Below are 21,611 nucleotides of genomic sequence, written 5' to 3'. Positions count from 1 at the left end.
AGCACGCAGAGCCCGTTGTCACGGAGCCGCCCCTCACGCCGTGAAGGGATGCGCTCTCCAAGGGCCCGAGGCTGCGCTCTCCCACCTTTCCCTCGGGCCGGCAGAGCCGCGGCAGCACGAGGCGCGCACTTGTCCGGCTCCTGCCTGAGAGGGGCCGGCTCCGGGCACGTTTCCGACGGCAGCAGCGGCGGCAGCGGCCCGGGAAGCCGCGTTCCCTCAGGCCAGGTGTCGGAGGGTGCCTTTGCCGAGGCCTGCGGGCAGCACGGGCCCGGAGCTGGCTGGGGCCCGTCTGGGGAGAGCGTTTGAGGCCGCGCAGCCCGGCGGCTCCGGAACGGCCGCGCGGCAGCGGCGGAGGCGGCGCGGGGCGGGAGAGGCGGCGGAGGCCGCGCTGAGCCCGCGCCGGCACCGCCGCGGCTCCGGGCGGGCGGGGAGGCTCCCGGCGAGGGGCCGCAGCTCCCGGGCAGTGCCCGAGATTCCCACCTGCGGCCAGAGCTGCTCCACGAGCTCCCGCCCTGCCGGGCTTCTCTTCTGGGCAAAGGCTGAGCCCAGCGGGGTTTGGCCGCCGCTCCCCCTCTGCCTCCCCACAGGCGGGGCCATCGCGGGAGGGGCTTGGGCCGGGCTTGTTCTCCTGGATCCGGGCAGGCCGCCGCGTTCAGCAGCTTTGTACCTGCTGATTATCGTTATTTAATGCCTGCTGCTCTTTCCTTTCCTTTCCTTTTTCTTTTTTTTTTTTTTTTTTTTTTTTGTTTTTTGTTATTTTTCCCTTGTGCCTACTCACATTCGCCTCTCCTTGTTGATAAAAAAAGATTGGATAAAATTAAAAGGGGAGCAAACCTCTTTTGGAGTGTCCGGCTCTTAAATTAAAGCAAGAGAGCAGATGAAATAATTTGTACTTTTCCCAAGTCCTGCAGTGAAGTCACAGAGTGCTAATATTGAAATGAATGTCTGCTTCTAGCACTAGAAACAGCTTTGGACTTGATACTATAAAATTGTGAGCAACTGCCCCCACAGTGCAATGAAGATGAATTTAAGGTTATAAATAAATATTACAGTATTCCTAGGTATTAACGCCAATCATGAGCAGGACTGTTGGATCAGAATCAGGTTGCACAAAAAGCATTTGCAGCTTCTGCTGCATTTTGGTTAGGACCATCTGCTGGTTTGGCTGGTGAGAAATGCAAATTGATGAATTTGGGTAGGAATTTTTCATAGTCATTTTTCATGATGGGTAGATGCTAGATCGTCATGTATAACGTTTGGGGAGGATTGGAGCAAACCTTTTCCACTTTGATGTCCTTTTTTTCCCCCTGTACTATATAATGCCCAACTTCTGCTTATCCTTTCTATGTTAAATGCATTATGTGCTTCTGAGCTATTTTTTATTTTTGGCTGTTGTGGTTTGACACGGAAAGAGAATTTTTTCTGGAAGGAAGAGGTCAATTTAGATATTGTCCAATTAAAGGTGGACACGCCTCTGAGAACACAGAGGGTTAAAAGCAGAATTCCCAGGGGAACTCGCTCTCTTTGGTTCCGGTCAGCGTGCAGTGTGGGCTCTCCCCTGCCCAGCAACGAGCTGGGCGGGGCAGGGGAAAGCCCCATGGCCTGATAAAGGTAAGGCCGAAGGGTGGAAGGACTGGAACCGGGCTGGCCCCTGCAGATGGAAGGGTGGAAGAAATCTGGGATGTCTCCATTCCCCCCCAGCGGGAAGACAGCGGCAGTTTGTCAGCAATTCCACCGCGAGGAAGGAGGAGCGGGGCGGGGGGGGGGAAGCTGCAAGGTGCCCAGTCGCGTGGGAGTTGCTGGATGTCTGGGCATCGAGCCGTCCTGGGAGTTTGGACTTTTAACCCTTCCTTGAGAAATGAAAGCTTTGTGAATTTTCCTTTCCCCTCCTCGAATTGAAAGAGAGGAAAGAGGGACACCTTGGACCCTGGGATGTTAGAAGGAGGAATTCTAGATGGAAGGGGGACAAGGAGTGGCTTTGGCTGGACTTTTCCGTGTTAGCCACAACCTGAACCAATCTTCTCCTCCAAGAGGGACTGTGTTTTGGGAGGATGCCAGTGAGTCAAGAGACCTGCTTCAGCTGGGAAAAAAGACAAAATTGGAGTGAACAGAGAAAAGGTTAGGGGGTTTGTGGTGGCACCCCCTTGTCCTGGAAAGGAAAGAGAAGAGAAGAAGATCTCTGTTCTTGAGCCCTCGGCCCCAGGGGAAAATGGGGGGGACTGTGGTCCCAAACAATGAAAAACTGAACTGTTGTTTTCTCCCCTCTTGGCAGGGCATCCTTGAAAGGAAAAATCCTAAAAACAGTCTGTCCATCCATGCATTTGGTGGTGAGAGCACTGTGCATGGAAAGGAGAAGGGTCACCATGGCAAACTTTTCCTCCGGGCGGTGCCATGTGTGACATGGAAGCACAGGATGTGGAGCTGTGTTTCCTTGGGGGGGTCTGTGGCACAGGAGAGACTCTGTTCCCTCGATGGACTGAGTATTGATTGTTTGGGGGGTGGAAACCTGATTGGGGTCGAGATTGTGTCTCACTGTGGTTTGTTGAAGTTGGGTGGTGGGGGGAGGAATGTTTTGCAAGGTTTTCATTTGATCTTTATGTGGTTTTTCTTTCCTTCTTTAGTTTTCTCTTTTCATTTGTAGTAGTAGTTTAATACAGTTTTTTTCTATTATTATTAAGCTTGGGCCTGCTTTGCTCTGTTCTAGACTCCACTTCACAGCATTCAAGGGAGGGATCACATTTTCATGGGGGCACTGGCATTGTGCCAGTGTCAAACCATGACATTGGAGAATAAGTTAAACAACACAGCACAAAACTCTTGCAGCTAACAGCTATGATTATATCCTTTCTTCATTAGGGGTGAGAGCCAATAATACGTAGCAGATGAGATTAATCCAATGGATTAACGGCCCGCACAAGGGAAAACAAGATATTAAGTATTCACCAAGTTCCTTTTATGGTTGTCAGACTGACCTTAAAAATGTTACCTGTCAAAATGAATGTGTCCTGAAGCATATGAAGATATTTTGTTACACTTCCAGAGAGGGATTAACACACATTTTTGAGGAGCCTGAGAAACACCTTCAAGTGACCATAGATGGTAAATTAAGGTCCCATTCAGGGGCTATGAAGGAAGCCCTTCCTTCCGTGGATGCTTCCTTCCAGTGCCTGCTGCTTCTGAGCCAGCAGAAACCCCTTTTTGAGCAAAACACGCATTTGCTGCATATAACCTGTGTCCTCCTCTTCCTTTTACAGGGCATGCACTGAGCATGAGGACATCTGCTCCTGTTACCTTTCAACAAGGCAGAAATGTCACATTCTGTGAGTTTAACTCAGCTCAGGCTGGGGCTAAACATTATCTTGGCAACACAATGACCCGCTTCATGAAAGCAAGGTGAGACACTTTCATAATATTGTAGCTAATAACACTTCATCTGACTGTTTCTGCATTTAATTTTTCAGTTACAGATGCAATTTTGTTTACTAGGGCGAGGGTAGGAGTCATCATTTTTAAACTAGGTTCATATTCCTGAAGAGCAGAGCTCTTACATGGTGCTGAACTAGTGATTTTGTTAATATTCCATTTCCAGAGTTTCTTGTTCTTGTTCAGGTTATGCTTTGGAGCACAACCTGAAAAAATCCTTATAAGTAGCTTTAAAAACTTTTAAGTACCAATGTAAACATGGTGAGAAACTCCCTGGGATTTTTCCAGTTGTGAGAAAATGTTATCTTTGGAGATAAATACAGGAAATTTTCCGATAGATTATATGCATGTGTGTGTCTGTACATTGCACCTTGCCTGTATCAGGGGGAAAGAGGCCGCAGTAAAGGGAGTGTTTAGAGAGAGCCAATAAATAAGGGCAATTTCAAAGCAACGATTCATTACATTGATATCCAGCAATAATACAATACCATGAGCAATGGGTAGTTCTTAATTGCTGTCAGTCGTTAGCAACAGGTGTCCAGTGGAGGAGTTCTTAAGTTTCCCATAAAATGCCAGGGGAAGGAAGCCCATGGCCCAGTCCCATACAGGCTGCACTGATAGTCCTTGATGGTCCCACTTGCAGAAATCAGAGGTGAAAGCTCATCAGCAAGAAAAGCTGGAAATGAAGGAGGATTTTTTTGGTTTTTGCGGCCTGCAGTTTTTCATCTGTCCTTAGTGGTTTCTTTTTTCCACAGCATCTCGTCACAGTTCTTTTCACTTTGTAGTCTTGGAATTCTGGTTTTTGCCAGGCATGCTTCTCCCTTACTCCGCAGGATCACTTTGGTTTGATGAGACACTTTCTGTGTTTTCTGCAGGATAAATTTGGTTTTCCTGGACATCCTTCCTGCCTGCTCTTCATGCTTTGTCTTCTGTGCCGATTTTACTGCTTGCGGATGTTTTCCTCTACACTATTTGTGCAGTTGTACCCTAAATCTCTGGATGCCCAATTTGCAGTATATGTGTACAAACATACATGTGTATTCATTGATTGATTTATTTGTTAGCTGTGTTACATAAAAGGTTGGTTGCTTGGTATTGTTATTCTGATTGTCACTGTGTTACAAGAGCCTTTCTGACTCCCCATGGTTCGGTTGTTTTAGTTTTCTGAGGTCTAGGTTGGAGACAAACTAATCTTACTGATATTTTAGTCTGGTTTTATTCTAGGGACTCATCATGCCTGTAGTCTGAAACTTTGGAAAAGTCTGCCTTTTGTTTCTTCCAGTTAATATTTTGTTACTTGATACTTACTGGACAGAAAGAAAAAATGTTAGATCTTTTTTGTCTTGCTGTTCAGTTAGAATGTCCTTATTTCCTGTCTCTCTTAACCTTTCCGTGTTTTGCTCCACCCTCACTATGCCTAAAAACATCCCTTCTGTATCTGGATTGTGTAGATTCTAAGTGGAATCAGTGAGATTTTTTTTTCCAGGAATGCTTTGGAATTAAGCCCCCAGCCTTTTTCTTTTGCTTACATTACCTCCTTCCTTTAGGCAGAATTCTCTGCTCAAGAATCTTTAAAGTGTAATTAGGGTCAACTTGTGCCAAAGCTGTATTTGAACAGTTAAATTGTGCACGCATACAGGTCTGTAGGTGTGTGTATATGAATAGAGACAGGGAGTTTGTAATGGTCTAGACCTACACACACCTATATTTACAAACACTGCAGAAATCCCACTGTTCCACGACTGGTTCCTAGTGCTTCCCTGTCACTGTAATTCAGTTGCATCACGTGCCATAATCTTTTCCTCCACAGAGTTTTAGGTCACCTGCATACTTGATCGAGGCACAATACAGCTCTTTCCAGTCTTCATAAATATTAATTATGTTAATTGAATACTATATAGTAAATCATAATTAAAATTAAAATATTAAACATTTACTGAAGGAGATCCAGTGTTGGTGACTCTGAGAGCACATACGCAGACATTTCCTTCTAGTTAATGTTGTGCCATTTATAATTGTTAGGTAATGGTCCAGCAGCCAATGATGTGTGATGTGTTTCAGACAGCTATCTTCATGTTCAAGTGACATCATTCTTTCTCCTTGAAAGAGATTTGTTGAGCTGTATTGAAAGCACTGACAACATTTCTGCAGCAAATTTCTGGTTTGGAGAACGATGATTGCAGCACACAAGACCTGAGAATTATTCTGCTCAAAGCTGAGCTTCCTCCGCAGTTCAAAGGCTGCTGGCCCTGGAACTTGGATTTGGAGTAGTTTAGAACATAGTGAAGGAATGTTCTATTTTAACCTAATCATCGCTGGGAAGGGGGAAACTCACACCTGATTAAACTTTCTGTTCGTGGAATTTCATCCTACTTGTAGCACTGGAGTTGGTATTTTTATTGACAAACTGTCATGAATTTACATTTGAACATGTAAGTTATAGTAGGATGGGAAAAAGTCAGGTCAGTAATGCCCGTACTGTTTATTTTTTCTCTATTTATGCTGTTTGTTTTGAAGTGTTATAATTTTCACATATTTAACTGATTTTCAAATATTCAACAAACCTGTCAGATTATTTTCACTAAATCACCATTCTGAAGAAAAGTGTAAAGAATTCACATTGTTCCAGCATTAGAATCATAGTGTTTGACAAGATATCCTACCTCTTTTATGAGGAGACAGATCTCAAAAGAGGAATTTTTAAGGATCCTTCCTTATAAAATGTTTCAGCAACTGCATTAATTTGTCGTGTTCCTGTGAACAGGTATTGGGAAAAACCCCATAATTACACTTGTGTTCACCATTTGAATCGCAATTTTTATGCCTTAGGTGGCTGTTTCAGAACCTGTTTCCCAATAGTACATTGTAATCAGTTTAATGCATGTTAAAATCTCATTGTTTATTTGGGTACACTTATCAGCTGATGAAATTGCCGCTCATTGAAATTCAGTTGTGAAGTTAGCCATCTTCATCTGCAATCAAGCTGTACAAGCCTTGTTAAAATATTTTATTTATAGTAAAAATATCTGAGAAGAAATAAACATAAAAAAAAATATAAGTGGACAAGAGTGTTACAAAGTAGAAATTTTATGAACCTTGTGCCACACTTTTAAAAGTGATATTTTTGATATCTCCTTTTATGCTTGTTTTTCCAAACATATATGCTCCAAATTGGACCATTGAATATTTGTTTGTTCCTGTAACTTCTATTACATCTTATTGTTTTCCTTCAGTACACTGTTGCTCACTAAGAAATAGTCAAGTTCCCTTTTTAGAATCATTGCTGTATGCAAGTGAAGGAAGGTGGGGAAAAAAGCTTTAAAAATAAAAAAGTCTTGTTTAATGAAAGAGCTGCAAGCTAATAACTGCTTGGTTAGGGATATAGATGTATTTTTATGTAAGATATATAGATATAGATATCTATAAACCTACAGAAGCAGAACTACTGAAATACGAAGGGATCCTTTGCACCAGAAGTTCTGCTGTATGCTCTAGAATTTCCTTGGGGTTTTACCCTCCATCTCATGAGCTGTTAGAGACAGCAGTAATAGGGGCACCAGGAGGTGCCTCCGGGGCTCTCGGGCTACGTGGATGGCTGATTTCAGGTGCTCTGGGCCTGCCTGGGGCAGAGCCAGGGCCAGGGGCCATGGCCAGGCTGTGCCGTTGGGTTCCGTGCTCAGCGGCATCACCGTTGGCAACCACGGAAGGGTCCCCGGGAGCTCCAGGGACAGCGGCCGGTACCGTTGGCTCTCACTGCGTCTCGAGGCAGCGGCGAGTGCAGCAGGCGAGAGGAAGGCTCTGCTGGACAAGGGTTGGGGCGGCAGGATCGGCAGCCATGGTGAGTTTTGGGGCAGGGGTGAGGGTGCAGGGGCCACCTTGGGCAGAGCAGGGGCCACCACGGGGCTGCAGGGATGTGGCCTGACCTTCCCCTTGAGCTCCCTCTCCCATGCATTCCCAGGGCCCTGCATGTCCTGCCCCTTAGCCCAGGAGCCATCTCCCTCCCAGCCCTGCTGAGCCCCTTCTGTCCCTCTTCCTCCAGACCATCGGTGGAACTCTGACCAAGATCGTGGTGATGCTCGGCGCCTTCTCGTTCCTGTGTAGGAGGGATGACCAGACCGTGAAGGTCACCGAGGAGCTCCTGCGCCAGCACGAGGAGCAGCGCAAGCAGGAGATGGCCATGCTGCAGGAGATGGGGAAGAGGATCCAGGAGGTGCCCGAGATCACCGAGGACAGCCTGTTTCTCTGGGCCATTGAGCAGTGGTGGTTCTGGCCCTCTGTGGAGATTCTCCTGGTGCTCTTTTCTGTCTACAGGTTGCCCAAGCAGGACAGCTCTGCCAACGACAGCTCAGCCTGCGGAGGAGCTCCAGCGGTGCCCACAAGGAAGAGAAGGATGACGAGGAGGAAGAGGATGCGTGCCGTAGCCGACTTCTTTGACAAGCTGGATCAAGTCAGCCTTCCAGATGCCTGTCTGGAGTCGAAGCACGGCAGAAGTCAGAGGAGGGTTTGGAAGGGATGGTCAACGCATCTTCCAAGCCCTTCCCACAAGCGATTTTGGGACAGAGTTGCAGCCAGGGAACACAGTAGTATTCATTCTTAGGCTGTGTGATTTTATGTTCCCAATACCAGATAGTATTTTAGATGGTTAAGAAGTTTTTACTTTAGCTATAGCGTATAAGAATAGTAATGCAATTGTTCATAATTAGGAAGTAGTTCTATTGAAGCAGCAAATTTAATGCTATATAAATATGCTTAGAGTACAATCTAAGGAATAGAGTAGTAATCATTGTTAGATTATATAGGTTACCTTTCCCAATCTAGATTGTATTTTAGATGTTTAAGAGTTTTAATTTTAAGTATAGTCTATAAGTGTATTATATAGAACATCTTACTATTATAGGAATATTAGTAAAATTGTTTAAAAATAGGATGTAGAATTTAGAGCTATTAAAGCAAAAAATGTAGCTAACTAAAATACCTAACTAAATGTGCTGTGCTATCCACTAAAAGTCTTGTTCATTATAATGTCCCTAGTGCTTTACTCAATTAAACCTTTGTTTTGCTTTAATGTTTGCAAGTTGTAGTTTTTAAAGATGTTAGAATCTGTAAATAAATACATTTGCCTTGTTTCACAAGTGGCGTACTCTTTGGAATTTTGTCCTGTACCCCAGCGGTGTAAGACATTTTTATAGGAAACAAAGGAAGCAATACAATTTCTTCCTTGCAGCGACAGGTGGTTTATTGGAAGAGGTGTTCAGCAGTAGCACGCAGAGCCCGTTGTCACGGAGCCGCCCCTCACACCGTGAAGGGATGCGCTCTCCAAGGGCCCGAGGCTGCGCTCTCCCACCTTTCCCTCGGGCCGGCAGAGCCGCGGCAGCACGAGGCGCGCACTTGTCCGGCTCCTGCCTGAGAGGGGCCGGCTCCGGGCACGTTTCCGACGGCAGCAGCGGCGGCAGCGGCCCGGGAAGCCGCGTTCCCTCAGGCCAGGTGTCGGAGGGTGCCTTTGCCGAGGCCTGCGGGCAGCACGGGCCCAGAGCTGGCTGGGGCCCGTCTGGGGAGAGCGTTTGAGGCCGCGCAGCCCGGCGGCTCCGGAACGGCCGCGCGGCAGCGGCGGAGGCGGCGCGGGGCGGGAGAGGCGGCGGAGGCCGCGCTGAGCCCGCGCCGGCACCGCCGCGGCTCCGGGCGGGCGGGGAGGCTCCCGGCGAGGGGCCGCAGCTCCCGGGCAGTGCCCGAGATTCCCACCTGCGGCCAGAGCTGCTCCACGAGCTCCCGCCCTGCCGGGCTTCTCTTCTGGGCAAAGGCTGAGCCCAGCGGGGTTTGGCCGCCGCTCCCCCTCTGCCTCCCCACAGGCGGGGCCATCGCGGGAGGGGCTTGGGCCGGGCTTGTTCTCCTGGATCCGGGCAGGCCGCCGCGTTCAGCAGCTTTGTACCTGCTGATTATCGTTATTTAATGCCTGCTGCTCTTTCCTTTCCTTTCCTTTTTCTTTTTTTTTTTTTTTTTTTTTTTGTTTTTTGTTATTTTTCCCTTGTGCCTACTCACATTCGCCTCTCCTTGTTGATAAAAAAAGATTGGATAAAATTAAAAGGGGAGCAAACCTCTTTTGGAGTGTCCGGCTCTTAAATTAAAGCAAGAGAGCAGATGAAATAATTTGTACTTTTCCCAAGTCCTGCAGTGAAGTCACAGAGTGCTAATATTGAAATGAATGTCTGCTTCTAGCACTAGAAACAGCTTTGGACTTGATACTATAAAATTGTGAGCAACTGCCCCCACAGTGCAATGAAGATGAATTTAAGGTTATAAATAAATATTACAGTATTCCTAGGTATTAACGCCAATCATGAGCAGGACTGTTGGATCAGAATCAGGTTGCACAAAAAGCATTTGCAGCTTCTGCTGCATTTTGGTTAGGACCATCTGCTGGTTTGGCTGGTGAGAAATGCAAATTGATGAATTTGGGTAGGAATTTTTCATAGTCATTTTTCATGATGGGTAGATGCTAGATCGTCATGTATAACGTTTGGGGAGGATTGGAGCAAACCTTTTCCACTTTGATGTCCTTTTTTTCCCCCTGTACTATATAATGCCCAACTTCTGCTTATCCTTTCTATGTTAAATGCATTATGTGCTTCTGAGCTATTTTTTATTTTTGGCTGTTGTGGTTTGACACGGAAAGAGAATTTTTTCCAGAAGGAAGAGGTCAATTTAGATATTGTCCAATTAGAGGTGGACACGCCTCTGAGAACACAGAGGGTTAAAAGCAGAATTCCCAGGGGAACTCGCTCTCTTTGGTTCCGATCAGCGTGCAGTGTGGGCTCTCCCCTGCCCAGCAACGAGCTGGGCGGGGCAGGGGAAAGCCCCATGGCCTGATAAAGGTAAGGCCGAAGGGTGGAAGGACTGGAACCGGGCTGGCCCCTGCAGATGGAAGGGTGGAAGAAATCTGGGATGTCTCCATTCCCCCCCAGCGGGAAGACAGCGGCAGTTTGTCAGCAATTCCACCGCGAGGAAGGAGGAGCGGGGTGGGGGGGGAAGCTGCGAGGTGCCCAGTCGCGTGGGAGTTGCTGGATGTCTGGGCATCGAGCCGTCCTGGGAGTTTGGACTTTTAACCCTTCCTTGAGAAATGAAAGCTTTGTGAATTTTCCTTTCCCCTCCTCGAATTGAAAGAGAGGAAAGAGGGACACCTTGGACCCTGGGATGTTAGAAGGAGGAATTCTAGATGGAAGGGGGACAAGGAGTGGCTTTGGCTGGACTTTTCCGTGTTAGCCACAACCTGAACCAATCTTCTCCTCCAAGAGGGACTGTGTTTTGGGAGGATGCCAGTGAGTCAAGAGACCTGCTTCAGCTGGGAAAAAAGACAAAATTGGAGTGAACAGAGAAAAGGTTAGGGGGTTTGTGGTGGCACCCCCTTGTCCTGGAAAGGAAAGAGAAGAGAAGATCTCTGTTCTTGAGCCCTCGGCCCCAGGGGAAAATGGGGGGGACTGTGGTCCCAAACAATGAAAAACTGAACTGTTGTTTTCTCCCCTCTTGGCAGGGCATCCTTGAAAGGAAAAATCCTAAAAACAGTCTGTCCATCCATGCATTTGGTGGTGAGAGCACTGTGCATGGAAAGGAGAAGGGTCACCATGGCAAACTTTTCCTCCGGGCGGTGCCATGTGTGACATGGAAGCACAGGATGTGGAGCTGTGTTTCCTTGGGGGGGTCTGTGGCACAGGAGAGACTCTGTTCCCTCGATGGACTGAGTATTGATTGTTTGGGGGGTGGAAACCTGATTGGGGTCGAGATTGTGTCTCACTGTGGTTTGTTGAAGTTGGGTGGTGGGGGGAGGAATGTTTTGCAAGGTTTTCATTTGATCTTTGTGTGGTTTTTCTTTCCTTCTTTAGTTTTTTCTTTTGTAGTAGTAGTTTAATACAGTTTTTTTCTATTATTAAGCTTGGGCCTGCTTTGCTCTGTTCTAGACTCCACAGCATTCAAGGGAGGGATCACATTTTCATGGGGGCACTGGCATTGTGCCAGTGTCAAACCATGACATTGGAGAATAAGTTAAACAACACAGCACAAAACTCTTGCAGCTATCAGCTATGATTATATCCTTTCTTCATTAGGGGTGAGAGCCAATAATACGTAGCAGATGAGATTAATCCAATGGATTAACGGCCCGCACAAGGGAAAACAAGATATTAAGTATTCACCAAGTTCCTTTTATGGTTGTCAGACTGACCTTAAAAATGTTACCTGTCAAAATGAATGTGTCCTGAAGCATATGAAGATATTTTGTTACACTTCCAGAGAGGGGTTAACACACATTTTTGAGGAGCCTGAGAAACACCTTCAAGTGACCATAGATGGTAAATTAAGGTCCCATTCAGGGGCTATGAAGGAAGCCCTTCCTTCCGTGGATGCTTCCTTCCAGTGCCTGCTGCTTCTGAGCCAGCAGAAACCCCTTTTTGAGCAAAACACGCATTTGCTGCATATAACCTGTGTCCTCCTCTTCCTTTTACAGGGCATGCACTGAGCATGAGGACATCTGCTCCTGTTACCTTTCAACAAGGCAGAAATGTCACATTCTGTGAGTTTAACTCAGCTCAGGCTGGGGCTAAACATTATCTTGGCAACACAATGACCCGCTTCATAAAAGCAAGCTGAGAGACTTTCATAATATTGTAGCTAATGACATTTCATCTGACTGTTTCTGCATTTAATTTTTCAGTTACAGATGCAATTTTGTTTACTAGGGTGAGGGTAGGAGTCATCATTTTTAAACTAGGTTCATATTCCTGAAGAGCAGAGCTCTTACATGGTGCTGAACTAGTGATTTTGTTAATATTCCATTTCCAGAGTTTCTTGTTCTTGTTCAGGTTTTGCTTTGGAGCACAACCTGAAAAAATCCTTATAAGTAGCTTTAAAAACTTTTAAGTACCAATGTAAACATGGTGAGAAACTCCCTGGGATTTTTTCCAGTTGTGAGAAAATATTATCTTTGAAGATAAATACAGGAAATTTTCCGATAGAATATAGGCATGTGTGTGTCTGTACATTGCACCTTGCCTGTATCAGGGGGAAAGAGACCGCAGTAAAGGGAGTTTATAGAGAGCCAATAAATAAGGGCAATTTCAAAGCAACGATTCATTACATTGATATTCAGCAATAATACAATACCATGAGCAATGGGTAGTTCTTAATTGCTGTCAGTCGTTAGCAACAGGTGTCCAGTGGAGGAGTTCTTAAGTTTCCCATAAAATGCCAGGGGAAGGAAGCCCATGGACCAGTCCCATACAGGCTGCACTGATAGTCCTTGATGGTCCCACTTGCAGAAATCAGAGGTGAACGCTCATCAGCAAGAAAAGCTGGAAATGAAGGAGGATTTTTTTGGTTCTTGCGGCCTGCAGTTTTTCATCTGTCCTTAGTGGTTTATTTTTCCCACAGCATCTTGTCACAGTTCTTTTCACTTTGTAGTCTTGGAATTCTGGTTTTTGCCAGGCATGCTTCTCCCTTACTCCGCAGGATCACTTTGGTTTGATGAGACGTTTTCTGCAGGATAAATTTGGTTTTCCTGGACATCCTTCCTGCCTGCTCTTCATGCTTTGTCTTCTGTGCCAATTTTACTGCTTGTGGATGTTTTCCTCTACACTATTTGTGCAGTTGTACCCTAAATCTCTGGATGCCCAATTTGCAGTATATGTGTACAAACATACATGTGTATTCATTGATTGATTTATTTGTTAGCTGTGTTACATAAAAGGTTGGTTGCTTGGTATTGTTATTCTGATTGTCACTGTGTTACAAGAGCCTTTCTGACTCCCCATGGTTCGGTTGTTTTAGTTTTCTGAGGTCTAGGTTGGAGACAAAATAATCTTACTGATATTTTAGTCTGGTTTTATTCTAGGGACTCATCACGCCTGTAGTCTGAAACTTTGGAAAAGTCTGCTTTTTGTTTCTTCCAGTTAATATTTTGTTACTTGGTACTTACTGGACAGAAAGAAAAAATGTTAGATCTGTTTTGTCTTGCTGTTCAGTTAGAATGTCCTTATTTCCTGTCTCTCTTAACCTTTCCGTGTTTTGCTCCACCCTCACTATGCCTAAAAACATCCCTTCTGTATCTGGATTGTGTAGATTCTAAGTGGAATCAGTGAGATTTTTTTTTCCAGTAATGCTTTGGAATTAAGCCCCCAACCTTTTTTTTTTGCTTACATTACCTCCTTCCTTTAGGCAGAATTCTCTGCTCAAGAATCTTTAAAGTGTAATTAGGGTCAACTTGTGCCAAAGCTGTATTTGAACAGTTAAATTGTGCACGCATACAGGTCTGTAGGTGCGTGTATATGAATAGAGACAGGGAGTTTGTAATGGTCTAGACCTACACACACCTATATTTACAAACACTGCAGAAATCCCACTGTTCCACGACTGGTTCCTAGTGCTTCCCCGTCACCGTAATTCAGTTGCATCACGTGCCATATCTTTTCCTCCACAGAGTTTTAGATCACCTGCATACTTGATCGAGGCACAATACAGCTCTTTCCAGTCTTCATAAATATTAATTATGTTAATTAAATATTAAATCAAATAGTAAATCATAATTAAAGGTAAAATATTAAACATTTACGGAAGGAGATCCAGTGTTGGTGACTCTGAGAGCTCATAGGCAGACATTTCCTTCTAGTTAATGTTGTGCCATTTATAATTGTTAGGTAATGGTCCAGCAGCCAATGATGTCTTTCAGACAGCTATCTTCATGTTCAAGTGACATCATTTTTCTCCTTGAAAGAGATTTGTTGAGCTATATTGAAAGCACTGACAACATTTCTGCAGCAAATTTCTGGTTTGGAGAACGATGATTGCAGCACACAAGACCTGAGAATTATTCTGCTCAAAGCTGAGCTTCCTCCGCAGTTCAAAGGCTGCTGGCCCTGGAACTTGGATTTGGAGTAGTTTAGAACATAGTGAAGGAATGTTCTATTTTAACCTAATCATCGCTGGGAAGGGGGAAACTCCCACCTGATTAAACTTCCTGTTCTTGGAATTTCATCCTACTTGTGGCACTGGAGTTGGTATTTTTATTGACAAACTGTCATGAATTTGCATTTGAACATGTAAGTTATAGTAGGATGGGAAAAAGTCAGGTCAGTAATGCCCGTACTGTTTATTTTTTCTCTATTTATGCTGTTTGTTTTGAAGTGTTATAATTTTCACATATTTAACTGATTTTCAAATATTCAACAAACCTGTCAGATTATTTTCACTAAATCACCATTCTGAAGAAAAGTGTAAAGAATTCACATTGTTCCAGCATCAGAATCATAGTGTTTGACAAGATATCCTACCTCTTTTATGAGGAGACAGATCTCAAAAGAGGAATTTTTAAGGATCCTTCCTTATAAAATGTTTCAGCAACTGCATTAATTTGTCGTGTTCCTGTGAACAGGTATTGGGAAAAACCCCATAATTACACTTGTGTTCACCATTTGAATTGCAATTTTTATGCCTTAGGTGGCTGTTTCAGAACCTGTTTCCCAATAGTACATTGTAATCAGTTTAATGCATGTTAAAAACTCATTGTTTATTTGGGTACACTTATCAGCTGATGAAATTGCCGCTCATTGAAATTCAGTTGTGAAGTTAGCCATCTTCATCTGCAATCAAGCTGTACAAGTCTTGTTAAACTATTTTATTTATAGTAGAAATATCTGAGAAGAAATAAACATTAAAAAAAAAAATAAGTGGACAAGAGTGTTACAAAGTAGAAATTTTATGAACCTTGTGCCACACTTTTAAAAGTGATATTTTTGATATCTCCTTTTATGCTTGTTTTTCCAAACATATATGCTCCAAATTGGACCATTGAATATTTGTTTGTTCCTGTAACTTCTATTACATCTTATTGTTTTCCTTCAGTACACTGTTGCTCACTAAGAAATAGTCAAGTTCCCTTTTTTAGAATCATTGCTGTATGCAAGTGAAGGAAGGTGGGGAAAAAAGCTTTAAAAAAAAAAAAGTCTTGTTTAATGAAAGAGCTGCATGCTAATAACAGCTTGGTTAGGGATATAAATGTATCTTTATGTAAGATATATAGATATAGATATCGATAAACCTACAGAAGCAGAACTACTGAAATACGAAGGGATCCTTTGCACCAGAAGTTCTGCTGTGTGCTCTAGAATTTCCTTGGGGTTTTACCCTCCATCTCATGAGCTGTTAGAGACAGCAGTAATAGGGGCACCAGGAGGTGCCTCCGGGGCTCTCGGGCTACGTGGATGGCTGATTTCAGGTGCTCTGGGCCTGCCTGGGGCAGAGCCAGGGCCAGGGGCCATGGCCAGGCTGTGCCGTTGGGTTCCGTGCTCAGCGGCATCACCGTTGGCAACCACGGAAGGGTCCCCGGGAGCTCCAGGGACAGCGGCCGGTACCGTTGGCTCTCACTGCGTCTCGAGGCAGCGGCGAGTGCAGCAGGCGAGAGGAAGGCTCTGCTGGACAAGGGTTGGGGCGGCAGGATCGGCAGCCATGGTGAGTTTTGGGGCAGGGGTGAGGGTGCAGGGGCCACCTTGGGCAGAGCAGGTGCCACCACGGGGCTGCAGGGATGTGGCCTGACCTTCCCCTTGAGCTCCCTCTCCCATGCATTCCCAGGGCCCTGCATGTCCTGCCCCTTAGCCCAGGAGCCATCTCCCTCCCAGCCCTGCTGAGCCCCTTCTGTCCCTCTTCCTCCAGACCATCGGTGGAACTCTCACCAAGATCGTGGTGATGCTCGGCGCCTTCTCGTTCCTGTGTAGGAGGGATGACCAGACCGTGAAGGTCACCGAGGAGCTCCTGCGCCAGCACGAGGAGCAGCGCAAGCAGGAGATGGCCATGCTGCAGGAGATGGGGAAGAGGATCCAGGAGGTGCCCGAGATCACCGAGGACAGCCTGTTTCTCTGGGCCATTGAGCAGTGGTGGTTCTGGCCCTCTGTGGAGATTCTCCTGGTGCTCTTTTCTGTCTACAGGTTGCCCAAGCAGGACAGCTCTGCCAACGACAGCTCAGCCTGCGGAGGAGCTCCAGCGGTGCCCACAAGGAAGAGAAGGATGACGAGGAGGAAGAGGATGCGTGCCGTAGCCGACTTCTTTGACAAGCTGGATCAAGTCAGCCTTCCAGATGCCTGTCTGGAGTCGAAGGACGGCAGAAGTCTGAGGAGGGTTTGGAAGGGATGGTCAACACATCTTCCAAGCCCTTCCCACAAGCGATTTTGGGACAGAGTTGCAGCCAGGGAACACAGTAATATTCATTCTTAGGCTGTATGTTTGTATGTTCCCAATACCAGATTATATTTTAGACGGTTAAGAAGTTTTCATTTTAGGTATAGCGTATAAGAATAGTATTTCAATTGTTCATAAATAGGAAGTAGTGCTGTTGAAGCAGCAACTGTAATGCTATATAAATATGCATAGAGTTCAATCTAAGGAATAGAGTAGTAATCATTGTTAGATTATATAGGTTACCTTTCCCAATCCAGATTGTATTTTAGATGTTTAAGAGTTTTCATTTTAAGTATAGACTGTAAGTGTATTATATAAAATATCTTACTAATATAGGAAATAATAAAATTGTTTATAAATAGGATGTAGAATGTGCTGTGCTATCCACTAAAATTCTTGTTCATTGTAATGTCCCTAGTTCTTTACTCAATTAAACCTTTGTTTTGTTTCAATGTTTGCAAGTTGTAGTTTTTAAAGATGTTAGAATCTGTAAATAAATACATTTGCCTTGTTTCACAAGTGTCGTACTTGATGGAATTTTGTCCCGTACCCCAGCGGTGTAAGACATTTGTATAGGAAACAAAGGAAGCAATACAATTTCTTCCTTGCAGCGACAGCTGGTTTATTGGAAGAGGTGTTCAGCAGTAGCACGCAGAGCCCGTTGTCACGGAGCCGCCCCTCACGCCGTGAAGGGATGCGCTCTCCAAGGGCCCGAGGCTGCGCTCTCCCACCTTTCCCTCGGGCCGGCAGAGCTGCGGCAGCACGAGGCGCGCACTTGTCCGGCTCCTGCCTGAGAGGGGCCGGCTCCGGGCACGTTTCCGACGGCAGCAGCGGCGGCAGCGGCCCGGGAAGCCGCGTTCCCTCAGGCCAGGTGTCGGAGGGTGCCTTTGCCGAGGCCTGCGGGCAGCACGGGCCCGGAGCTGGCTGGGGCCCGTCTGGGGAGAGCGTTTGAGGCCGCGCAGCCCGGCGGCTCCGGAACGGCCGCGCGGCAGCGGCGGAGGCGGCGCGGGGCGGGAGAGGCGGCGGAGGCCGCGCTGAGCCCGCGCCGGCACCGCCGCGGCTCCGGGCGGGCGGGGAGGCTCCCGGCGAGGGGCCGCAGCTCCCGGGCAGTGCCCGAGATTCCCACCTGCGGCCAGAGCTGCTCCACGAGCTCCCGCCCTGCCGGGCTTCTCTTCTGGGCAAAGGCTGAGCCCAGCGGGGTTTGGCCGCCGCTCCCCCTCTGCCTCCCCACAGGCGGGGCCATCGCGGGAGGGGCTTGGGCCGGGCTTGTTCTCCTGGATCCGGGCAGGCCGCCGCGTTCAGCAGCTTTGTACCTGCTGATTATCGCTATTTAATGCCTGCTGCTCTTTCCTTTCCTTTCCTTTCCTTTCCTTTTTTTTTTTTTTTGTTTTTTGTTTTTTGTTATTTTTCCCTTGTGCCTACTCACATTCGCCTCTCCTTGTTGATGAAAAAAGATTGGATAAAATTAAAAGGGGAGCAAACCTCTTTTGGAGTGTCCGGCTCTTAAATTAAAGCAAGAGAGCAGATGAAATAATTTGTACTTTTCCCAAGTCCTGCAGTGAAGTCACAGAGTGCTAATATTGAAATGAATGTCTGCTTCTAGCACTAGAAACAGTTTTGGACTTGATACTATAAAATTGTGAGCAACTGTCCCCACAGTGCAATGAAGATGAATTTAAGGTTATAAATAAATATTACAGTATTCCTAGGTATTAATGCCAATCATGAGCAGGACTGTTAGATCAGAATCAGGTTGCACAAAAAGCATTTGCAGCTTCTGCTGCATTTTTGTTAGGACCATCTGCTGGTTTGTCTGGTGAGAAATGCAAATTGATGAATTTGGGTAGGAATTTTTCATAGCCTTTTTTCATGATGGGTAGAAGCTAGATCGTCATGTATAACGTTTGGGGAGGATTGGAGCAAACCTTTTCCACTTTGATGTCCTTTTTTCTCCCCTGTACTATATAATGCCCAACTTCTGCTTATCCTTTCTATGTTAAATGCATTATGTGCTTCTGAGCTATTTTTTATTTTTGGCTGTTGTGGTTTGACACGGAAAGAGAATTTTTTCCGGAAGGAAGAGGTCAATTTAGATATTGACCAATTAGAGGTGGACACGCCTCTGAGAATACAGAGGGTTAAAAGCAGAATTCCCAGGGGAACTCGCTCTCTTTGGTTTCGGTCAGCGTGCAGTGTGGGCTCTCCCCTGCCCAGCAACGAGCTGGGTGGGGCAGGGGAAAGCCCCATGGCCTGATAAAGGTAAGGCCGAAGGGTGGAAGGACTGGAACCGGGCTGGCCCCTGCAGATGGAAGGGTGGAAGAAATCTGGGATGTCTCCATTCCCCCCCCAGCGGGAAGACAGCGGCAGTTTGTCAGGAATTCCACTGCGAGGAAGGAGGAGCGGGGTGGGGGGGGAAGCTGCAAGGTGCCCAGTCGCGTGGGAGTTGCTGGATGTCTGGGCATCGAGCCGTCCTGGGAGTTTGGACTTTTAACCCTTCCTTGAGAAATGAAAGCTTTGTGAATTTTCCTTTCCCCTCCTCGAATTGAAAGAGAGGAAAGAGGGACACCTTGGACCCTGGGATGTTAGAAGGAGGAATTCTAGGTGGAAGGGGGACAAGGAGTGGCTTTGGCTGGACTTTTCCGTGTTAGCCACAACCTGAACCAATCTTCTCCTCCAAGAGGGACTGTGTTTTGGGAGGATGCCAGTGAGTCAAGAGACCTGCTTCAGCTGGGAAAAAAGACAAAATTGGAGTGAACAGAGAAAAGGTTAGGGGGTTTGTGGTGGCACCCCCTTGTCCTGGAAAGGAAAGCGAAGAGAAGAAGATCTCTGTTCTTGAGCCCTCGGCCCCAGGGGAAAATGGGGGGGACTGTGGTCCCAAACAATGAAAAACTGAACTGTTGTTTTCTCCCCTCTTGGCAGGGCATCCTTGAAAGGAAAAATCCTAAAAGCAGTCGGTCCATCCATGCATTTGGTGGTGAGAGCACTGTGCATGGAAAGGAGAAGGGTCACCATGGCAAACTTTTCTCCGGGCGGTGCCATGTGTGACATGGAAGCACAGGATGTGGAGCTGTGTTTCCTTGGGGGGTCTGTGGCACAGGAGAGACTCTGTTCCCTCGATGGACTGAGTATTGATTGTTTGGGGGGTGGAAACCTGATTGGGGTCGAGATTGTGTCTCACTGTGGTTTGTTGGAGTTGGGTGGTGGGGGGAGGAATGTTTTGCAAGGTTTTCATTTGATCTTTGTGTGGTTTTTCTTTCCTTCTTTAGTTTTCTCTTTTCTTTTGTAGTAGTAGTTTAATACAGTTTTTCTCTATTATTATTAAGCTTGGGCCTGCTTTGCTCTGTTCTAGACTCCACTTCACAGCATTCAAGGGAGGGATCACATTTTCATGGGGGCACTGGCATTGTGCCAGTGTCAAACCATGACATTGGAGAATAAGTTAAACAACACAGCACAAAACTCTTGCAGCTAACAGCTATGATTATATCCTTTCTTCATTAGGGGTGAGAGCCAATAATACGTAGCAGATGAGATTAATCCAATGGATTAACGGCCCGCACAAGGGAAAACAAGATACTAAGTATTCACCAAGTTCCTTTTATGGTTGTCAGACTGACCTTAAAAATGTTACCTGTCAAAATGAATGTGTCCTGAAGCATATGAAGATATTTTTTTACACTTCCAGAGAGGGATTAACACACATTTTTGAGGAGCCTGAGAAACACCTTCAAGTGACCATAGATGGTAAATTAAGGTCCCATTCAGGGGCTATGAAGGAAGCCCTTCCTTCCGTGGATGCTTCCTTCCAGTGCCTGCTGCTTCTGAGCCAGCAGAAACCCCTTTTTGAGCAAAACACGCATTTGCTGCATATAACCTGTGTCCTCCTCTTCCTTTTACAGGGCATGCACTGAGCATGAGGACATCTGCTCCTGTTACCTTTCAACAAGGCAGAAATGTCACATTCTGTGAGTTTAACTCAGCTCAGGCTGGGGCTAAACATTATCTTGGCAACACAATGACCCGCTTCATAAAAGCAAGCTGAGAGACTTTCATAATATTGTAGCTAATGACATTTCATCTGACTGTTTCTGCATTTCATTTTTCAGTTACAGATGCAATTTTGTTTACTAGGGTGAGGGTAGGAGTCATCATTTTTAAACTAGGTTCATATTCCTGAAGAGCAGAGCTCTTACATGGTGCTGAACTAGTGATTTTGTTAATATTCCATTTCCAGAGTTTCTTGTTCTTGTTCAGGTTTTGCTTTGGAGCACAACCTGAAAAAATCCTTATAAGTAGCTTTAAAAACTTTTAAGTACCAATGTAAACATGGTGAGAAACTCCCTGGGATTTTTTCCAGTTGTGACAAAATGTTATCTTTGGAGATAAATACAGGAAATTTTCCGATAGAATATATGCATGTGTGTGTCTGTACATTGCACCTTGCCTGTATCAGGGGGAAAGAGGCCGCAGTAAACGGAGTGTTTATAGAGAGCCAATAAATAAGGGCAATTTCAAAGCAACGATTCATTACATTGATATCCAGCAATAATACAATACCATGAGCAATGGGTAGTCCTTAATTGCTGTCAGTCGTTAGCAACAGGTGTCCAGTGTAGGAGTTCTTAAGTTTCCCATAAAATGCCAGTGGAAGGGAGCCCATGGACCAGTCCCATACAGGCTGCACTGATAGCCCTTGATTGTCCCGCTTGCAGAAATCAGAGATGAAAGCTCATCAGCAAGAAAAGCTGGAAATGAAGGAGGATATTTTTGTTTTTTGCGGCCTGCAGTTTTTCGTCTGTCCTTAGTGGTTTCTTTTTCCCACAGCATCTTGTCACAGTTCTTTTCACTTTGTAGTCTTGGAATTCTGGTTTTTGCCAGGCATGCTTCTCCCTTTCTCCGCAGGATCACTTTGGTTTGATGAGACACTTTCTGCATTTTCTGCAGGATAAATTTGGTTTTCCTGGACATCCTTCCTG

Source organism: Lonchura striata, chromosome 11 (genome assembly GCF_050655825.1).
Source record: "Lonchura striata isolate lonStrDom1 chromosome 11, ASM5065582v1, whole genome shotgun sequence".
Taxonomy (NCBI): Eukaryota; Metazoa; Chordata; class Aves; order Passeriformes; family Estrildidae; genus Lonchura; species Lonchura striata.
The sequence above is the reverse complement of the archived record's forward strand: the minus strand, read 5'-3'. Positions refer to the sequence as shown.